The sequence below is a fragment of the Tachypleus tridentatus genome, chromosome 6 (assembly GCF_004210375.1).
Source record: "Tachypleus tridentatus isolate NWPU-2018 chromosome 6, ASM421037v1, whole genome shotgun sequence".
Taxonomy (NCBI): domain Eukaryota; kingdom Metazoa; phylum Arthropoda; class Merostomata; order Xiphosura; family Limulidae; genus Tachypleus; species Tachypleus tridentatus.
Window position 1 is genome coordinate 133,950,751 of NC_134830.1, and position 22,801 is coordinate 133,973,551.

Sequence of the window (22,801 nt, forward strand, 5' to 3'; positions counted from 1 at the left end):
TAACGTATCCAGCGGAGCTCGAAGACCAAATGCCATTTTTAAATATTATGACGTCTTCAACACATTGTGGCGCCCTCTTATTATTCATCATTATTTTTATTGCTTTGTCTCTTGCGGAAGAAAATCAGAAGTAAAACTAACGAAACCTATATAACTTCTGTAACTATTTCGTTTGTTATTCGGCACGAACCTACACAATGGGCTATCGGCACTCTGCATCGCGGGTATCGAAACCTTACCGCTGAGCTTTCTAGAGGGCATTTATTTTTAACTACTTCGCAGTTCTTTTATCTTGATCTAAACTGAATTACTTTGGTTTTGAGGAATACTTAAATTTACAAAAAAAATTGTTAGCAGTGTGTGCAAATATTCGTGTATTGTTATGAAATTCCGTCCTTTTTTGGGGAGGGACATTTTTATGTGTATATGTTACAATTTTTGTTGGAAGTAAATTGTGGCACATTTATCGTGTATTTAAGCCTAATTAGGGTATAAAGTTTGTCTCCTCACATTAAAAAAAAAAGGAAAAAGAACTATCACCACATAACAGTTTGTGCAATGAATTAAACCAGAAATTTCGCCACAAGACACTGTATTCGGTGGCAGTAATTTATATTACCTAAAAGTATTCTGTTTTAAAATTCTCGAAAGCAAAAAAATCCTTCAAATTCACTTAGAATACGAAAGTATACATACGCTGAAATGTAATGTTCAGTAAATGCATGCTTTAAGAGGGATTTGATTGCACTGTGGACAAGAGCTTTAGCTGCTGCACTTTCGGGAGGAAGTTATGTGATTTGAGCTATCGCATGTCTGCATATCTATAGTGTTTTGTTCACGGTGAGTCAGCTTTCTAAAATTCAAAGTTCGATTCTTCACTGTGGGCAGCATGTATATAACCTATTGTATATCTTTGTATTAATAAGGCAACAACATAATTGTTCTTTACCCTTTGTAACTCATGTTTATATTGAAGGTTGTTAATAATTCATTAAGAATGGAAAGGAGAACCGGGTATTTGTAATTATCTTAGTTGTAAAACATTCATTTGTGTCATTATAAGTTTTCCAAATCCTGTGGTATCCGACTTAAATATCAGCTGAAGTGACAGTTTAAACGATCTAGAGAATGAAAATATTTGTAAATAAATATTTAACATTAGTAATGTAAGGTATATAAAATAAACATTTAATGATGGACTTAAAATATTTCGATCTAATAGAGTGCATTATTTTCTCCTGTGATTGAGGCCTCCCCAACGGCACAGTGGTAAGTCTGCGGACTTATATTTATCCTGAGATATTAATATTACAACTATTATATTTTTAACACTGCATTGTTTGTCTAGTCTTTAATATCAAATGTTTCAACAAGTACTGAATTTGTTGTGTCCTCGTCGACCTGATGAAATACGTCGTCGGTAATTCATGTGGCGAACATAGTACGATTCGAATACTATTATTATATACTCTTCTAATTCTTGAAAATACCTGAGGGAATAGAAATAATGCAATGTTAAAAATATAACGGGCCTAATACTGATGTCTTAGGACAAATATAATCAAATCACACTTCGTCAGTTTCGAAAAGACGTTCACACCATAATAGTTATTATTGTAACAGATAGCTTATATAAATGGTGTTCCGATCTACACTGCGTTCGTTGTAGTGTCCCAGCTGGCCTAATGAGTTCGGGATTGACCAGAATGCGTCGTCAGTACTGTAAATAGCGAACATAGTGTGGTTGAAATACTATTATCATAGTTTTCTAATTCCTGATGTTCGTCCATGCATGGACTGAGCCCTGAAATGGACCTGAGTATGATGTTATACTTTTACTCTGGCCCAAAGCTTTAAAAAAAAACCAAAAAAAAAAACCCTAAGACAGACTATAATCGTTCGGAAGGAGGAAGAGGTCAAATGTACCTGACCCTCCTGGGTATTTAACAACATCAATACCCAAATACCCACACAGTCAAACAAACTAATTCCTGAATATTCCCATGTCACTAGTTAAAGACTGCTGTGATATAAACTTTAATAGGTCTAATATTAATGTCTTATGACATGTATAATTCATTATAATAATGTTACTCCCAGCCTTTCTTTAACATCGTAGATCAAATAATAAAATAGTTCATTTTATCGAAATCTTGTTGAGTGCAAGATAGAAACACAAGAAGTGGAATTTTTGGAACATCTCCAAAAATTAATACCTCAGTATTGCAAGTATTAAAAGTGCTCATTTCTCTTAATGAAGTTTAGATTCTGGTTTCTAAACAGTATTACAGAATACATAAACATTATAGGTATAATCTTTGTTCAACTTCGCCTCCGAGTATTGCCGTTTCTACGTCACGAAACTGGTCACGGTACAGATCATTCTTGCGGTAATTATGTGGTAAATAAGTTTATTTTTTACCGGATTTTACATCAACTACAGTAACTTTGAAAGGTTGAAGAATATTCACAAACATTTTATTTTTACCTGAAGGTGCCATGCTCTTTTAAACATTTAAATTATGCAATTAAATCAGTCCGTAACCAGCTTTGTTCCTTTTCTAATCGAATTCAGAACTGTAAAGTTATAAGCCTTTAAATATAGTGTTGAGCTGCTAGGTGAATTATTTGGTAATAATATGTAACTATTTTGAATGATTGTACTGCCAACATTAACTTACAGTTAATGTTTTTCTGTCTTATTGAAGAGCAAGTTATAAAACCATAGTTTGATTATTAGTACCAATTGTAACATTACTAAACAGATTAACACATTAGACCAGGAAGAATGTTTGGTTTAAGTTCGGTTGAAATAAATTTAGAATAACAAAAGATTTGTTTGGTTTTCGCGCAAAGCTACACGAGAACTATCTGCGCTAGCCGTCCCTAATTTAGCAATGTAAGACTAAAGGGAAGGCAGCTAGTCATCATCGCTCACGAAAAAGCGAGCAAGTTTGGTGCGACAGGGATTCAAACCCGTGACCTTGGATTACGAGTCGAGTGCCTTAACCAGCTGGCCATGCCGGGCCAATATCAAAAGGAGTTGCTTTGGACTCCATTTTGAAAACTATTTTAAAGATATGCTCTGATGATATCAAGTAGCGAAGAGAAAAAATATCAAGCATGATGGGAAAAGTCATGAATGTTGTCTCGCTCAGGTACTTAGATTGTACTTAAAATTCGTATCAGAATCTAAGTACATTCATGTATAATGTAGTTTGTTCAGGAGTACTAATGTTTAATTATAACATTGACCACAAGAAATATAATTTGTGAATATATAATAGAGGGCTAACATGTTAAAATATGGAATAATACAGATGAGATTATTAAGCGATGCAGTACATGTGATTATCATTGTTGTTGTTTGGTTACAGAATTCCAGATCCTAAGATTTATTGATGATAATTGATGAGGAAAGCTCTTAAGTTATTCCCTATCGTCCGGCTTTCATAACTACATTTCTTCATTACAGAAAAAAAAACAAAATAAAATTACCAAACTCATCTCACCGTTTTCTGAAGAAATTTATATGACTTCTTTTTTTTTTTCTTTTTTTTTTTTTTGCTGTAACAAAAATATTAAGCCTAACAGTTAGGCTTAAAATTACACTTTATACTTTTCTCATCTGTTTTAGTAGTGTTTGCCAAAACGGTTAACTGTAGAGTACAAATATTTCAAGGAAAGAAAGTGGTTTTAAGATTATCAGGTATTCACAGCAAAATATTTAAAAGAAATCGAAAATTGGCGTCATTTTGTCATGCATATATATGTATATAAATATAATTTTCTGGTGATATCTTATGTATTTTAGAGGTAATTTTTGTAACATATTTTTGCTGTTTGACATAAATTCACTTTAACGCATCAAGTGTATGTTTGGAGAACATACTCAAAAAGTACAGAAGACACGGTGTGTGTTTGGAGAACATGTGGATAAATGTTCAGAAATTGTAATGTCTGATTAGAGCGCATATTGGAAAAAAACGCAGAAGTCTCAATGTACAGAAATCACTTTGTAGATTAATTGGAATAAGAATATCTAATAAACTGCAACAGGTGCACAACACCTTTTATGAGCATATTTAATTAAAATCATGAAAAGTTCACGTACTTATGAAAGCCAGTGTTAAAATTGTGGTTTGAGATCATGTTCAAACAGATATCGTCGAGTTCGTTCTAAATACATATATTTCTGTCATCTAACAAACGTTTGCTTATTTTTGTTTTTGGAATTTTGCACAAAGCTACTCGAGGGCTATCTGTGCTAGCCGTCCCTAATTTAGCAGTGTAAGACTAGAGGGAAGGCAGCTAGTAATCACCACCCACCGCTAACTCTTGGGCTACTCTTTACCAACGAATAGTGGGATTGACCGTCACATTATAACGCCCCTACGGCTGAAAGGACGAGCATGTTTGGCGCGAGCGGGATGCGAACCCGCGACGCTCAGATTACGAGTCGCACGCCTTAACACGCTTGGCCATGCCGGACCCATCTAGCAAACGATATAACAAATTAACAACATTTTCAAGTGGGGCCGCTTTTCTGTCCACCCCCTGTATGTTTGGAGAACATACTGAAAACAGTGCAGAACATACTTAATAGTAAAATAATATACTGTTCATAGTGAATAGTGAAATAATATACTGAACAGATTAAATAGTAAAATAACAGACTGTTCATAGTGAATAATAAAATAATATACTGAACAGATTAAATAGTAAAATAACAGACGGTTCATAGTGTATAATAAAATAATATTAACACTGAACAGATTAAATAGTAAGGTAATATACTGAACACATTGGATAGTAAAGTAATATACCGGGATTTGTAAAGTTAAAGGTGTTATGAAAATTACAGTCTTATTAAAAGTTTGGATCACGACACAACTGATAATTTGTACTTTCTCTACAGTAGTTCTCTTGCACGTACCTTTTGTTTCTGTTTGGATGGGATATGTGAATAAAGATGTATAAAAACATAATTACTTTATATACAATGGTTTGGTTAAAAATAAAACATTGTGCGTTGTGAAGTCGCTGCTTAGGAGAGTGAGATAGAAGCCTGGTTTTACCGGATTCCTTATTCAGGGTTTTTCGTAAGCCATTTCTCGCCGTGTCCTAAAGGAAACTGTAAAACAGAGAAAATACATGCTGATCGTGACGTGCTTTGGGCAGCACCATTAGAATTAATGTACTTTAGCTCGAAGCCCTAAGTTTTCTTCGGCGCAGAAATATTAACGTTTACTTATCTGTGTCACGTTTAAGACATTAATTGAAAAAAAATCAACTTAAAATAATTTTAAGGACGCTGATCTTAAATACGGGAGGTTAAATACACGACAGAGCAAAATCTGTTGGGATTGAGTACACTAACTCATATTAATTAGTTTGCAAAAACACGGAAATTTTTTTGTAATCAACTAAATAATAATTTGCAGTTTGTTTGTTTTTCATGAGCATTTGTAAAATAAAATATAACGTTGTAAACACGACTAATCAATCTCTGATGCTTAGAAACTAAAAACAAACAAACAACTTTCTTATAAGTTAGAAGTTAAAAAATGCTGATTGTATTTCCAGTAAACAAAACAGAAAAACGATATTTGTAGTCAGCGGTACACTTTGAATCGCCATGGCTAGATGGTCAAGGCGCTCGACTCATAATCTGAAGGTCGCGGGTTTGAATCCCCTTCACACCAAACATGTTGTTCGCCCTTTTAGTCGTGAGAGCGTTATAAGTGACAAACAATCACACTTTTCGTTGGTAAAAAAGTAGCCCAAGAGTTGGTGGCGGGTGGTGATAACTAGCTTCTTTCCCTGTAGTCCACACTACTAAATTAGGGACGGCTAGCGCAGATAACCCTCGCGTAGCTTTGCGCGAAATTAAAAAAACAAAACACAAAACAAATAAACAATACACTTTGAACTGCACAAGTTGTGATTAGTAATTAAAGTTCGATAAAGCATTGCATATAAGTAAATACAGGAATATAAGTCTTAAGAATATATTATAGAATATATTATATATATTATAGCTTCATGCTGATTGGAATTTTACTAATTGTTTAATTAAATGATGGTTTATTTAGAATTTGTTAAATTTGTGAGCAAAATTTTCTCACCAATTATTGGTGAAGCGTCTTTAGTTTCGGTTCTAATGTAGCATGCAATAAACTAAACATCCGTTGATGAAGGTTTGAGAATCACAACTACAGGGTGTCTCAAAATAACGTTTACACTCTTTGGATCATTATAACGCCTTGTTTATTGATTTTAACAATGAAACAAGATACATATGATAGCCAAAGGATTTATTTAAATATTTAATACTGAAATCAAGAGAAAAAATAACAAATAAAATTATTCCCAAGGAAAACTCTCCTTGGTTGAAATTGTAAAATGTCACAATTTGCTTGCTTCACTTCAGGTGTTCAAACTGAAATCCGTTCTGCTCCAGACACATCTCATAACGGGAAGAAATGGAAGTGCACACATCAAACACCATCTCATCTGGTATTAAAGCACATTGTTCTTCAATTGCAACTCTTAATTAATTCGTCAATTGTTGCCCTTTTTGTGCTGTAAACTTTGTCTTTCAGAAACCCCCATAAAAAGAAATCCATGGGTGTCAAATATGGTGATCTAGTAGGAAATTCTACACTTCCTCTTCGTCCAATCCATCTGTCTGGCATAGATGCATCCAGATAAGCTCTCACGTCACGATGGAAGTGGGGAGGAGCGCCATCCTGCTGGAAGAAACACTTTTCTTCTCCAAATTGTTTTTGGATGCGTGGCATGGCAAACTCTTGTAGCATGTTGAGATAATTCAATCCTGTTACGGTTTCTTGGAAAAAGAATGGTCCGATGAGTCCCCTAGCGGACAGACCACACCACACAGTCACTCCAGGCAAATTCAAGTGATGTTCCTCTGTAACATGTGGATTTTCTGTTGCCCAGTAGGTGCAGTTGTGTCGATTTATTGAGCTATTCAGCTTAAACGTTGCTTCGTCACTCCAAACAATTTTGAGTGGAAATTCATCATCGCCTGCACATCTAGCAAGATACCATTCACAGAACTCAACCCTTCGATCAGGGTCATCTTCATTCAGAGCGTGAACAAGCGATGGGATGAAACTTTTGAATTGGGAATGCTTCAAAATGCGATGAACGCCGGATTTAGGGATACCTGTTTCACGAGACAGTTGGCGCACTGATTTTCTTGGAGAATTCAGAACATTATCAATGACCTCTTGCTCTCTTGTTGGACTTGTTGATGATCTTTTTCGACCGGAGCGACCCTTTCTCATATGGTAGAGAGTTCCGTGTTCATCAAACTTGGCGATGATGCGTGAAATGCTGGGGCGAGATGGCGCATTTATATGGAACTTTCTAGTAAAACGTCTTTGCACTTCAGTTTTGTTTTCGACTTTCCAAAAAGTTTTGAGAATGAATATTTTGTGCTCGATTGTAAGCTGATTATCTGCCATCCTTGGACACAAGTCAAATCTGAAACAAAAGAAACGGTTTATTAGCTATACACAGTCAAAGAGTGTAAACGTTATTTTGGGACACCCTGTACTTAATAACGTAGTTTTTCGGATCAATTGGTTCATAAGTTAATTACGTCCACTTCTCTGAAGTGAAAACGTAAAATAGCTTAGAAAAATATGTTGAAGGTTAGCAACGCTGAATTTGTGAAACAAAACCAAATTGTATGAAACTTAGAAGTTGCAACATAAGAGTGAGAATAGGAAATCAAAAAACAACATTTTCACAAAAATAGTTTGTTGTACGAGTCCATTACTCATGGCATAATTCACACTTAATAATTGATTGTTTCGTTGTACGAGTCCATTACTTATGGCATAATTCACACTAAATAATTGATTGTTTCGTTGTACGAGTCCATTACTTATGGCATAATTCACACTAAATAATTGATTGTTTCGTTGTACGAGTCCATTACTTATGGCATAATTCAGACTAAATAATTGATTGTTTCGTTGTATGAGTCAATTACTAATGTTATAATTCACACTTAATAATTGATTGTTTCGTTGTACGAGTCCATTACTAACGGCATAATTCACACTAAATAATTGATTGTTTAGTTGTACGAGTGATAGTACTGATATTATAATTCAGACTAAATAATTGATTGTTTCGTTGTACGAGTCCATTACTAATGTTATAATTCACACTTAATAATTGATTGTTTCGTTGTACGAGTCCATTACTAATGGTATAATTCACACTAAATGAATTGCTACCATTTCTTTCTGTGGTAATTCGTATTCTTCAAATGTATTTTCACAGATATTGTAGAGTTTTTGACCATGTTTGCTACTCTATAGCAACTGGTCTGAAAATGTAATCAAAACTGTTTGTACTGAAAATGCATTGTTTTCGCTAGTATTCATAGTACGCTATGCATAATGTTTGTGCTCTTCCAGGCTTTAAGATATTGCTGGTTGGCTGGACCATGAATTGTAGATTAATACGTTGGTTAAGTATTGTTATGTTGGTTCTTGATCCAAGATCGATTTGTTTCATTTTTAAATGAATTTATTTAGTATATTCTACAATGTGGATTCAGGTTTATATAGCCTTTTCCTGCCCTTCTTTTGCCATAGAAAACAGAGTCCACGAGGTTTCTTTATACTATGAACCTGAAGACAGATTTAGTTTGCTATTGACTTAACCTGTCCTCTTTTCTCAAAACTCACCCTTCAAGATCGCTTCTATTATGTACGTGAAGAGATACCGCACTTACTACGGTTTCCTCCTGCGCTTTTCTCAACAAAATACTTAGTCCACAACATTAGTTTCTGTTAGGTACATGATCATGAAACTTGTTTCTATTCTTCTCCTGTTCTTTGAGAGTTCAGTCCACTTGGCCTGTCTCTATTATATGAATAAAGAGAGACTTAGTTTACTGTAGTCTTTTACCGGCTGTTAAAAACTGTCTACAACTTTTCTTTCAAATGTGGACCAAAAGAGGGACTTACTTTTCTGTGGTAATCGTCTGCCCTTTACACCGTTGAGGGCTCAGTCCACAAGATGTGTTTCGTATGTGTACATATAGAGGGAGGTACATGCAAAAGGAATATATTGTGCGAATTACAGGACGAAAGATGGCCCGGCATGTCCAGGTTGGTTAAGGCGCTCAACTCGTAATCCGAACTACACGAGGGCTACCTGCGTTAGCCGTCCCTAATTTTGCAATGTAAGACAGCTAGTCATCACCACCCACCGCCAACTTTTGGGTTAATCATTAACCAACGAATAGTGGGATTTACCATCACATAACGCACCCACGGCTGAAAGGACGAGCATTTTTGGTGCGAAGGGGATTCGAACCCGCGGATTACGAGTCTAGCGCCTCTACCACCTGGCCATGCCGAGCTTTAGTCATTGAATATTTTCTTTTCACAAGTTTCTCTATATTTTGGGCCCGGCATGGCCAAGCGTGTTAAGGCATGCGAGTCGTTATCCGAGGGTCACGGGTTCGCATCAAACATGCTCGCCCTCCCAGCCGTAGGGGCGTTGTAAAGTGTCGGTCAATCCAACTATTCGTTGGTAAAAGAGTAGCCCAAGAGTTGGCGGTGGGTGGTGGTGACTAACTGCTTTCCCTCTAGTCTTACACTGCTAAATTAGGGACGGCTAGTACAGATAGCCCTCGAGTAGCTTTGTGCGAAATTCAAAAACAAACAAACAGGCACGGGGGATAGTGTTAAGAAATTCAGTTTGTTAACTAATCACACAAGCAACTAATTACAGCGTCTAATTAGCATAAGCTACGTACTTAAAATAAACTAACAAACTACGAAATTAAAATGAATTTGGCCATGAGTGTGGTTAATTAAATACTATTTTATTATATTCTCACTTACAAAGATTATATTGCATCGCTTCGTTAATACCCTCACTGTTGACGATATTTTCGGCCGTAGTGCCTAAACTATCTCACAATATTTAGTTTAGCTTTAAATACAAATTATAGGCTAACAATTCAAAACCGTAATTATAATAAAAATATACGAAAAGTCGAACTAAAATGTAATTATATTCGATATAATAACGAATTTAACTATTATTGTTAATGGCATAGTTAAAAATTAAAAACGAACTCAGCAGTTAATTTAAATAATTTAACATACTGTTGTAACTTGGGAGCATGAACTGTAAAAAAAACCCAAAACTTTTAATAATTAGAATACATTGATTCACCAGTCAAGAACCCCAGTTGTTATTGATATCTTCAGCGTAAATGTTTGGTCAACAAGTCTATTCTTCTGAGGGATTTTTGAGGACGTTCACAGATATGTTAACATTCACGGCTGTTAAACCCTAACTGCTATGCATGCAGTCATTGTGTTTTCCCAACTAAAGACAGTTATAAAAAAGACAAGGACTGCTGTCCTTGAGAAAGACAAGAAACAAACTGTATCTTTTTCATGAGAATTGACCTCCGTGTTTTATTTATATAAGTTCGGTACGAATTTTCAAGTTTGAAACTCTGAATTGAAGTTAATGTACCCAATTTGTGTATCTCTTTTTATTTCATGGTTGGCTTGGTGTGATTCATGTTGTGGCGCGAGATTCAATAGTTAGATGCCGCGAATGTCAATGCAAATGAGTCAAACCCTTTGAAAACAACCGACCGGATCATCTCTTCTTAGTTTGTTGTTCGAAAGTAGCGCACGATTTCGATTAATGGTTTGCGCGCTGCCTGGAATGTCACCAGGTTCCTGCAGAACGTCTATTCCGAACGAAGAATTTCTAGATTTAAGTGTCGAGGAACCACATAAAGAGTCGACATTTTTCTTCGACGTGGTTGTCAGTCTTCTCCGCCTGCTTGTAGTCTCTGCTTATAATTTCTGGTGACACCATTTTTCATTTCCAAGGCTTGACCCAACGATAAACTTTTTCATTATTACCCACTGTAATTACAGTCTGTGTTCGTTAGATAATGTTTGGAAATCGTGTCATGCTCACACGCCTGGTTTTACAGTAAGAAAAGAACCATAGCTGTACGCTAATGTAGCGCGAATTTTGAAAATGAGGGAATAACACTTTACTCCCAACATTGTGCGTCTTAGCGTAATGAATGTCCATTACTTCACTGTAATGTTTCAAGTGTCTTTGTTTCCAGTTTGTTCCTTCAAGCAAAAAAATTACTTCTTTTTTTATTCTAATATTTGCTTATTTGAAGCACATTGATTAAATTTCGCATTCCTATCCGTACAGCAGTGAGACAGTAGTTTTAAGTTTCAATGGGTTTTATATTAATAGCAGTCTTTCTAATATTGCATCATTAATCTGTTGATGAGCAACTCTAAGATTCGCTCGTTCCGCTCATGTTTTATTAATGCTGTCTTTTGTTTCCAACAACAGTATGCTATATTGAAGACGAGCGATCAGAGTCGAGCCACATCAACACGTACATTGTTCCAATTAACGGTTGTTGTTCGAACTTCTATTAATCTCTGTATAGCCTATACGACTCTTTCTTAGTGCATTGATAAATGATACAATTACTTGTTGGCAATTTACATCGTGAATGTGCGCAAGTTTTTGTAGCTACCTTTTATTTTGGGTTTTCTAATTAAAGCCGACTCTTGATGAATCGATTATGGAACCCAAACAGTGACATAACCTATTTACTGTGAAATTGTGAGCCAGAATATGTACAGTTTTAAGATATGGTAATATGTTCCGCATGGTTTTGACGGTTAAACATCTCGTAGCGTTAAAATTTTTAACTTCGGATACATCGTAGGATATTAATTTGTAGGCCTGGCATGGCCAAGCGCGTAAGGCGTGCGACTCGTAATCCGAGGGTCGCGGGTTCGCGCTAAATATGCTCGCCCTCTCAGCCGTGGGGGTGTATAATGTGACGGTCAATCCCACTATTCGTTGGTAGAAGAGTAGCCCAAGAGTTGGCGGTGGGTGGTGATGACTAGCTGCCTTCCCTCTAGTCTTACACTGCTAAATTAGGGACGGCTAGCACAGATAGCCCTCGAGTAGCTTTGTGCGAAATTCCAAAACAAACAAACAAACAAAATTAATTTGTATAACGTACCCTGTTATTATGATATTTAATATTTGTTTTAACTACGAGTCTTTTAACGGTGAGTTTTTTTCAGGTATATGACGTAGTTTCAGAGACTTTGGACTTTGATAGCAGTTGTCCTCTAATACATAGTGCTGATTGGTCTAATACGTTTTTGAATTATTAAATTCTGTTAAGAGAAATTTAGTTTATGACAGTTATTTCACAGAACATTGAACTTTTTATCCAACCAATCATTTCGTGATTACGAGAACACCAAGTCACTCGTTTTGAGATTTTCCTTGTTAAAACTTTAAAACACGGTTTCGTCCAACCAATGATTTTAGACTAGGAACTATTAAATATGACACTATATCACATTCATCTTGGAAAAAACATTAAACTCGTCACTATAGGTTACTTCTACCTGGTGCTGTCACATTTATAAACCTTGAAATATCCATTAAGTATATAAACTGCAAAGTAAAATAATTCCACTATTCTAATGCTTCTGGTTTCTTATTAACACAGGTACTTGATATGTAACATTTTTCAGGTAGTTGAAGTCATTGATTTATTGTATAGACCTTGGCTGAGAACCATGGGTAACCTGAGATGTGTAGATCATCGTGGCTGTTACAGTGAAAATCAATTTATATAAACATTTCTATAAAGAAAGGTGGACTGTGACTGGACGATAGAGAGTTTTGATATGAGAGCAGTAAAAGGCTATGTTAACAGTATTGAATTATACTTTTCAATAAAAATTTTGTTTGCTTTTAATTTTGAGCAAAGCTAGCCGTCCCTAAATCAGTAGTGTAAGACTAGAGTGAAGACAGCTAGTCATTACCACCCAGCTGGCTAGGCTACTCTTCTAGCAACGAATAGTGGAATTGATAATACCATTATAACTCCCACACAGCTCAAAAAGTGAGTATGTTTGGTGTGACGGGATTCGAACCCGCATCTCTCATATTATTATTTGAATGTCTTAACTGCCTCGCCATGCTAGGCTATAACAGTAACGAAACACACATCATCTTCGAATTACTTGTATATAACACACGTAGAGCAGTAAAGTAAACAAGTTAACATCGAACAGAATGTTCTATTAACATCATATTTTGTTATTGCTCATTTTTTCCAGGGGTGAAAATCAACAATCATCACCTCTATTTCTATTAATAACGTATTTGTATGAAGTGCTATAAGAGCGTAAGTGATAACCAATACGATGTAGTTTACGTCGTTTTGCCCGTTACTTTGAATATATAGTTTTCTTGTTTGTTTGTGTTTGTATTTCTCGCATGGCTAGTCGAAGGCTATCTGCGCTAGCCGTCCCTAATTTAGCAGTGTAAGACTAGAGGGAAGGCTAGTCATCACCACCCACCGCCGACTCTTGGGCTACTCTTTTACCAATGAATAGTGGGATTGACCGTCACATTATCACGCCCCACAGCTGAAAGGGGGAGCATGTTTGGTGCGACGGGGATTCGAATGCCTTAACCCATCTGGCCATGGCGGGCCATTGTTTTTTTTTGACTTTAAACGGATCACATGTACTGGAAATTACATCACTTACGTGATAAAAGTCGTAATAATAAAATTTTGTGAATCAAACTCATTTACTCGTGTAGATTATTTAAATAGTTAGATCAGATTCATTAGTTTGTTAGAGACGTTTATTAGTAGCAGTTTGACAGTTACATAAACACTGTGCATAAGGAACTATATACAATAGAGGAAGGAAACGAATGTTTGATACAGAAATTTCTCTTTTTTCATAAATTACGTTACTTATAGATCCATCCGTCGGCCTATCTTAATGAACTGCTAGAGTTGAACTGTAGAACTACTAGCAATGTTGTATTTCAAGATTTTAGATAGTGCTTTAGTAGAGTAGCGAACACGTTAACCTTTTGGGTACCACGTTACCATTACGAACTCAAAGTTTGAAATTTGACCAGTTTTTTGTTGTTTTTTTGTGCGTGTGAATTAGATCAATGAAATATTAGAGAAAATTCATAACAACCTTTTCAAAGTTCCGTTAGTACAGCGGTATGTCCACGGATTTACAACTCTAAAATCAGCGGTTCGATTCCCCGCGATGGGCTCAGCAGATAACCCCATGTGGCTTTAAGAAAACACACACACATCGTCTTAAAACTTGTGTTTTGCAGGTTTATAAACATTTCTAGAACGTCTTAGGGGCACCGGTTTGTATTTGATTTACGATTATTTTCGTCCACTGATAAGACAAAGACAAGTTCATGGGCTCATTATGGTAAAATCTAGGATTCGATTCCCCGCGGTGGACAAAGTGCGGATGGAAGTAATAAAGACGTTTAAGTTTCGATTTCTTCTGGTATTTTACTGTTGGAAAACGTTTGATCGTATTTTCTCTCACTGTTTTATTTGTACCAGATAAACGTAGAAACCATAACTGTTTATTTAATCGTTTGTGGATCTAAAATAAATGTTTAATTCCAAACTACACTCAAGACGAAAAAATTATTATTGGCGCAAATCACATTTAACTTTTTGTATCTTCGGATATCGTTTTCAGTATTCTACGATAGAAACACACGACGTTCTTCGCTACGAGTGTATTGATACAGCCAACTGACCCAGAACGAACCTTCAAGTAAAGCTCACAGAGACATAAATCACACTTCGCGTACACTTCGATGAACGCTTCATCCGGGCATTGTGCGTATATTTCTGAAATATTGTCCATATATGAAAAAGTGTCCATGTTAAAAGGACAAGATCCTGTTATTTCGTGAATAATGAAAGGTTTATTTCCCGTTTTATTCTCTTTCAAATATCTAATTATCTACTCAGATAAATATATTAGTCCTCGTAACTGCACTTCGTTTATTATCCCGGAGTCGATTAACTGAACACAAATAAAAGACTCAGAACTTTCCTGTTGTATTGTATTCCTACCTTCCTTAGTTTATTTATTTATCATTTTCTCTGAGTTATAGCTTTATTTCTTAGCGAGTACTTCGTAAGCTAACAACTGAAATGCTACATAATTTAAGCTGGTACAAATGATCGAAAACAACAGTGGAATCGCATCCGTGTAGACGTTTATGTGTGTCTGTGTGATATTTCACCTTCATTGTAACAAAAATCTCATATCTATCACCGAAAAAAAACAAGCGAAGAACGATCTGATGAAATACCATTGCGTGTTCCTTCTAACAAGATGAATTGTATGCATTTTGAGAATGGTCGTCTTAATAGTGCCTATAAGGCACAAGAAGAAACGTTGCTCGACAGAGATCTCTCTACTTCTAACACTCAAGTTTGGTTTTTCTTCAGATTTATTGTTTGACGACGATACCATTTAGTCTCATTTTTGAAAACTCAGGTGAACACACAGGCGGAAATTAACTGAGAACAGTGCTTCATTGTAATTTATTTTGTTAAAATTATTTATTTGTTAGTAGACAACTCATTTTGTTGTTGTTGGTGTTTTGCCTAAAATGTTTCACTTTGAATCTTGTTAATTAGTTTCTTACACGTTAAGATAAGCGGCGAATATGATAAGGTTTCTGTTTGGGGCTTGAATTTTATTGGACAAGGGAAGACATGTCGGTTCCAAAGAACGAAGATTAAGACATGTCTGTGCTCACTGTTACGTATAAAACATTGAATCGTCCATGATCTAAACCCATGCAACTAATAGTATTTAATTATCGAACGAGCATATTTTAAAAACTCTAATTTTTCAATTTTTATTTTACTCATGTAATTGTCATTAGAAAGAGTAATACTAATTTGCTGGTTCTTTATAGAGGGTAAACGTTTGCTGTATCACTTAGTTGTTTTAATGGGTCATTTAGCACGTAATCTAAATAACAATAATAAAGACTTAGCCCATTTTATATAAAGACAATTTTGATGCCTTGTCACCCCGTTATACAGCCCACGTCACCACAGCCAATCATGTTCCTAGGACGTAATTCCCATTGCAAAAGGCTCCTTGGTAAGGCTGTCATGTCCAAAGCACACTACTTCTCCCTGCGTGTTTTCCATAAATCACCTAGTGTATAAGGATTAAATGTTTCCCGGCTCTCATTTCAACAGTTCAAGTGCAAAAAATTTATAGATTACTTGATCGATATACCTTCGTATGGAATTACACGAATACCTGTTTTAATTTCTACCTACTTTTCAAGATATGACTTCAAACCTTATCCGACTAAACTCATTCCCTGTTCGCCTTGTTTCCCAACGGAAATCCTTTTTTATTATATTGCGTATTGTTGCACATGACATCTAGCCAGCTTTTTCCACTGACCATTGTATTCGTGGATTAAGTCTTACTTGTCACAAAACATCACACTTTGTCGAGGATTTGTTTCTAGATTGTAATCGTGCCATAAGTTTAACTGTATTCTTTTGTTTCCACTTTTTTAAGTGCAAGAAATGCCTCCGATTCGGAAATTTTAATTCCTCATCCGTACACATCCGTATGATTTGAACGTATAAATATTTTGCATCGAAAAGGACGGTTACGTATCTTTTCAAAAAGTAATCAATATTTAATGATATTAGATTACCTAAGAAATGCCAAACAATCTCAAAATGTAGTTTTGATACATGCCGTTTCACTGCGACTTTATGTCAGATATGGTTGTTATGTGGCTTGATGATACGCCTATTCAAAATAGTTTTAATTTAACGTACTCGACCGTGTATTCTCATAACTAAAAAAAGAAAGAAATGATTTTCTTTGTTTTGAATTTCACGCAAAGACACACGAGGGCTATCTGCGCTAGCCGTCCTTAATTTAGCAGCGTAAGACTAGAGGGAAGGCAGCTAGTCATCACCCTCCACCGCCAACTTTCGGGCTACTCTCTTACCAACGAATAGTGGAACTAACCGTCACATAATAACTCTCCCATAAATAAAAGGGCGAGCATGTTTGGTGTGACATGAATTCGAACCTGCGACCGTCGTAGTACGAGTCGATCGTCCTAACCATCTGGCCATGCTGGACCAGAAAGAAACGAAAAACACAACAAAACATTCCATACGTGTCTAAGAACTAGTTAATTAGATATCCCTAATAACTTTTCGGAAATACGATGAAGCTAATATTACCAACACGTGTTAACAGAAACTTATAGCCCTGTTACGTCTAAATTAACAGTATTCTTTAATTATATTCAACATCCTTGGAGTAGCTTAGAGAGGGTGTTATTCGTTTCTTCTTTCGTCATTATTAAAGTTTTTCTATGAAATCCATTATTCTATTATTACGTTTATTCATTTTACTAATTCTTTTCAATGTAAGATTGTAATACCTGATATATTGGTTTCATCTTTTCTTACAGTTTTACACTTTGTACGTAAAGTTTCACACATAAATAAAAACTGGATTCTCTGTATGGTAATATTTACGGTTTGAGCTATAACTTGTAAAATATTATACCACAAACATCAACAGCGTTTCGTACAACCTTATGTTTCTCATATTACAGTATCAAATTATGAATTTTGTTATGAAACGAAAAACGTATTGGTTACATAGATCTGCAATGCAACTTATCAGAAATTTAACTTTTACATATATCTCAGTTCGAGCCACAATGGGCTAGAAAACAATTAATTAGTTTGTTTATCGTAAAGCACAAAACTACACACTTCTTTCCCCCACCGCGGGTATCGAAACCCGATTTTTCAGCATGAGACTCTCTAGAACCTACCGCTGAGCTCCTGGGCGTGGGGCATATTAAAATGATTATAGCTAACTTGTTCATGCAAACACACAATAATATGACTCAGAATGTAACGTATAACTTACTAATGCATTGTGTTAATTGAAAAGTGAAAACATTAGTATATCTTTAAGACGTTTATTTTATCGTATTTGAGTAAATGAATTTCCTGAATGGTGTTTCTAAAATAGGAAGGAGCTAATAAGAAATGTCTCCCCAGCCGGAGCTAATAAGAAATGTCTCCTCAGCCGATTACAAACACGGAAATGTAACCTTTTTCTATTGTTGAATGTTGCTGTATGAAAACTTACACGATACGTAACGTATAATGTTGTCACTACGTGTGCTACGAGTACCTAGGAAATCCTGTTATAAACCTCCTATGTTTTATGCCTTTGAATAAACGTCTTATGTTAGCTTAAGGTACTGTATAGTCGAATAATATTGAGCAGTACATATGTGTGTGACAAATATTACTGGTAATTTTTACATCGTTTCTAGTACAGAAATATATATGAAGCATCAGTGTCGACCTATTTGTACAGTAATTAGTGACATATTATTATAACTGTTCAGTTCTATAACAACAGTATCATTTAGCGGGTGTGTTGTTGGGAAGTTGGTTGTGATGATTGTATGTATTTGCTGTTACTTTCAACTTACACGTTAAGTTTCGTTAGTTTTGATATTTAAACAGCAGTAGTCGCCTAGTACTTAGGTTATGGATGTGAATCACCATATTCCATGTCACTTTGCTGCGAAAAACATGCTCCGCGTTGAGGGTAAGTTATAAATGATGGTCAAATTCAACTATTTGAATATAGTGGCTCAATAATTGGAGATGGGCGTTTTTGAAATAGCATGCTTCACTATAATTCACCAATTAAAAATTAGGAATGGTTGGCGCAGTTAAGAAACAGCCCAGGAACCAATCAGATTTGTGTGTGTATTATCTGACTGGTTGATGTTGATGTGTAATAATAACAAAGTGTTTTTTCCACATCACATTAAACTGCGAGGTTGATTTCTGATGGGAAAAAATGTATTCATGTATTCGAAAGCTTTTACTAAATATTAGCATAAAAATTTTCATATTATTACCCAATAAGGAAATTATCTATTTAAAAAAAAAATTATTTAGGATTATATAGACCCTACCCTTGTAGTTGTATCGCAGTGGGTCAGCGGTAAGTCCACTGACTTGCAACGCTACAGCCTGGAGGTTAATTCTTCGTGATGAATAAAGCGCTGATAGCTTGTTTTCCGTCTTTTTGCTAAAGCAAATAAACTGTAAGCCCTTGTGCACGAACATAAAACATTTCTTCAGTGTTAGTCTAGTGTGAAACGTAAATGTTAATAGAGTATGACACTTAAGTGTTAGTTAGTGTGAAACGTAAATGTTAGTAGAGTATTAAACTTAAGTGTTTATTAGTGTGAAACATAAAAGGGTTTGGGAAGAATATTTTATACTTATAATGGACTTCTTTCTTTTATAGGTTGTTTGATAAAAATGTAGCGTTATTATTTTCAGATTCAAATCCATAAACAATCTTCTATTGTAAGTTTTTGAGTGGAGTAAAAATAAGTAATATAATAACAATTAGCTCTTACTTCATCACACTTGAATATTAGTTCAAACAAAAACAAAAGCACAGCTCTTTTCCTTTCTAATCGTCTTCAAGACTGTTAAAAATAGTGCAAAAAAAATCGCGTTTTCTAATAAGAGTTCTACATAGTTTCATATATTTTATAATATAAATGATATGTATATCTTTTTTAGGAGCTGATATAAATGCAGTTATGTATGAGGCGTTAAATCACTAAGGAACGTGCTTTTGGCAACCCAGTTTATTATTCTTTAAATGTCCCGTGTTAGATTGATAATATGATAACAAATAATTAGCATTTTTACATTAAGCATACATATTACACAAAAAATGTCTGCACTGCTGCTGTCTGGCGGTTAGATTCGCAACATACAAAATTGAAATTCTTCGCTAAACATGCTCGTCCTTTCCATTGAAGGAGGAAGTCATAATGGCATGATCAATCTCATTATTCTTGAGGGTTGGATTGTAAAGCTACCTTCCCTCTATCATATCACTTTAATATTAAGGACGGATAACGCAGTTAATCCTCAGAGTATAATTCAACAGTCAACAAAGTGTATTACAGTCGCCATTAGGCTTAACTAACTATTATAATTGCTGAGCTTTATTAAATATTATTCTCTACGTCCGTATTGGTGTGATGTCATAATTAATGAAACTTTTACTCTGTGCTTCTCGTACGGAAATTTAGATCAGACAACAACTAAAAACAGCTTTGGACTTATAAGCAGGAATTTGTGCTACATGTAGTTGCAACCGCATTGGTATGTTATCTTCTTTTTCGGAGAGCTAGTCGGTTTGAAGAAACGGTGAGCAGAATGATACGCGCTAATAATAATACACCATATTTAACTTTCAGGTGAGCCTGATATTTGGATCAAACAATGTCTAAGATAAGTTTCTATTGGTACACTTCCCATTGTCTGCGTGGATTAACCAACTTTTCCTTTTTATAAAACCTAAACCCACACGCACACACACACACAAGTGTTTTTCCCACGTTATCATTTCACAAGCCCAATTGAATCCATTTAAAGCCGTCCACGCAGTTTTGAACCAAGATGTACCCCACTGGTACAGCGGCAAGTCTACAAATTTACAACGCTAAAATCCGAGGTTCGATTCCCTTCTGTGGACTGAGCAGATAGCGAGGTGTGGCTTTGCTATAAGAAAACACACACAATCTGAACCAAGTTAAAACGTCTGTTATTGTGATTGAGGGTAATATATGAAAGTACCACTAGGAAGAAATGATTCTTAGTAAAAACTGTTACTAAGCTTGTGATGTCGAGAAAACCCACTTGTGGAGAAATATACTGTGATGTCGAGAAAACCCACTTGTGGAGAAATATACTGTGATGTTGAGAAAACCCACTTGTGGAGAAATATACTGTGATGTCGAGAAAACCCACTTGTGGAGAAATATACTGTGATGTTGAGAAAACCCACTTGTGGAGAAATATACTGTGATGTTGAGAAAACCCACTTGTAGAGAAATATACTGTGATGTTGTTGAGAAAAACCCACTTGTAGAGAAATATACTGTGATGTTGAGAAAACCCACTTGTAGAGAAATATACTGTGATGTTGAGAAAACCCACTTGTAGAGTAATATACTGTGATGTCGAGAAAACCCACTTGTAACAAGAGTAATATACTGTGATGTCGAGAAAACCCACTTGTAGAGTAATATATACATGTAAAAAGGTTCGTTTAGGATGAGAAAAGTTTTTACGTAGAGGAACGAACAACATTTCGACCTTCTTCGGTCATCGTCAGGTTCACAAAGAAAAAGAGGTAACTGACCGGAAGCTGACCACATGTTTGAAAGGGGTTTTGTAACTGAGTGTCGGAATGTAGAGGGAGTGCTTTCATACGTGAATATGTAATTTTATGTTATTTATTTTATTATTATTATTTATTATATTATTTTAAATATAGGTTTTAAGGTGTTCCTTTGTATTGGTTTACTTTGGGTTTAAGTTGTTGTATAAGTAATGCTTCTTTAACTTTGAGTTTGATTATGTTTGTTTCTTTATTTAGTATTTGAGTGTTTTCTATGGTTATGTTGTGTTTATTTGACTTGCAGTGTTCGAAAACGTGGGAAGGTGACATTTTATGTTCTTTGAATCTGGTTTCCATTTTTCTACTTGTTTCTCCAATATAGAAGTCGTGGCAGTTATCACATTGTAATTTATAAATAATGTTAGTTATTTTTCTGCTGATGTCAGGAATATATGGTATGCAGCAGTATATGGTTTCGTGATTTTTTTATTCGTGAGATATATTTACTTTTGTTGGTTGATTTTGCTATCTGTCTAGATGTGTGCGTGTAATGTTTTCTACGGTTTGTGGAGGAAACTTATTGATGTTGATAAAGTATTGTCTTATTTTGTCTAATTCATCGTTAATTTTATCTGCAGAGCATAGTTTTATGGCTGTGTTTATTTGGTTTCTTAGTGTGTTGAATGTTTGTTTTGTTTCATGTGCTGAGTCCCAAGGAATGTATAGTCCAGTATGGGTGATTTTTCGGTGGATTTCTGTTTTGAATTGTGTGTCGGTTCTTGTAATTTTGAGGTTAAGAAATGATATTTCATTGCTTTCTTCCTGTTCACATGTGAAGTTAATGTTGGGATGTATAGAGTTAATGTGATTGAAAAAATTAAGTATGTGTTCTGTAGATGTGAATCCCGCAACCGTGTCATCTACACATCTGTACCAGTATAGTGGTGGATGTAATGCTGTGTTAATTGCTAATATTTCAACTTGTGTCATAAAAATATTTTATTGACATCCAACAACCAAACTTCCCAGGAAAAATTTAAAATTTATATTTTTCCATAAACACCTAAAAACAACATCTTAAACGATTTTTTCAAAGACTTTTCTCACAAAACCATCAACATAATTTCACAAAACAGAAAGCTAAAAAATAATCTTACAAAAAGAGACATTAATTTCATTAAAAACCTAAAACAAAACAAAAACATAAAAATTCTAAAAGCAGATAAAGAAACACTATAGTCATAATGAACACGAATGAATACATCCAAAAAATGAAGAACATCCTATCAGACACGAACAAATTTAAACCAATACACACAAATCTAACAAAGACACACGAAACGCAACTTAACAAATTACTACTAAAAATGAAAAAAGCCAACACAATTTCACAAACACTTTATTCCTACCTACATAAAACCGACTCACGCACACCACAAATATGCAGCATCCCCAAACCTCATAAACCAGATTGTCCATTACGACCAATAATGTCCACATTAATCGTTTAATTACAATCTTGGTAAATACATAGCATGGGCATTCTCCAACTATGTAACATCAGCCAGCTCATTCATCAAAGACTCTTTTAATTTCAAGTCTAATCTTAA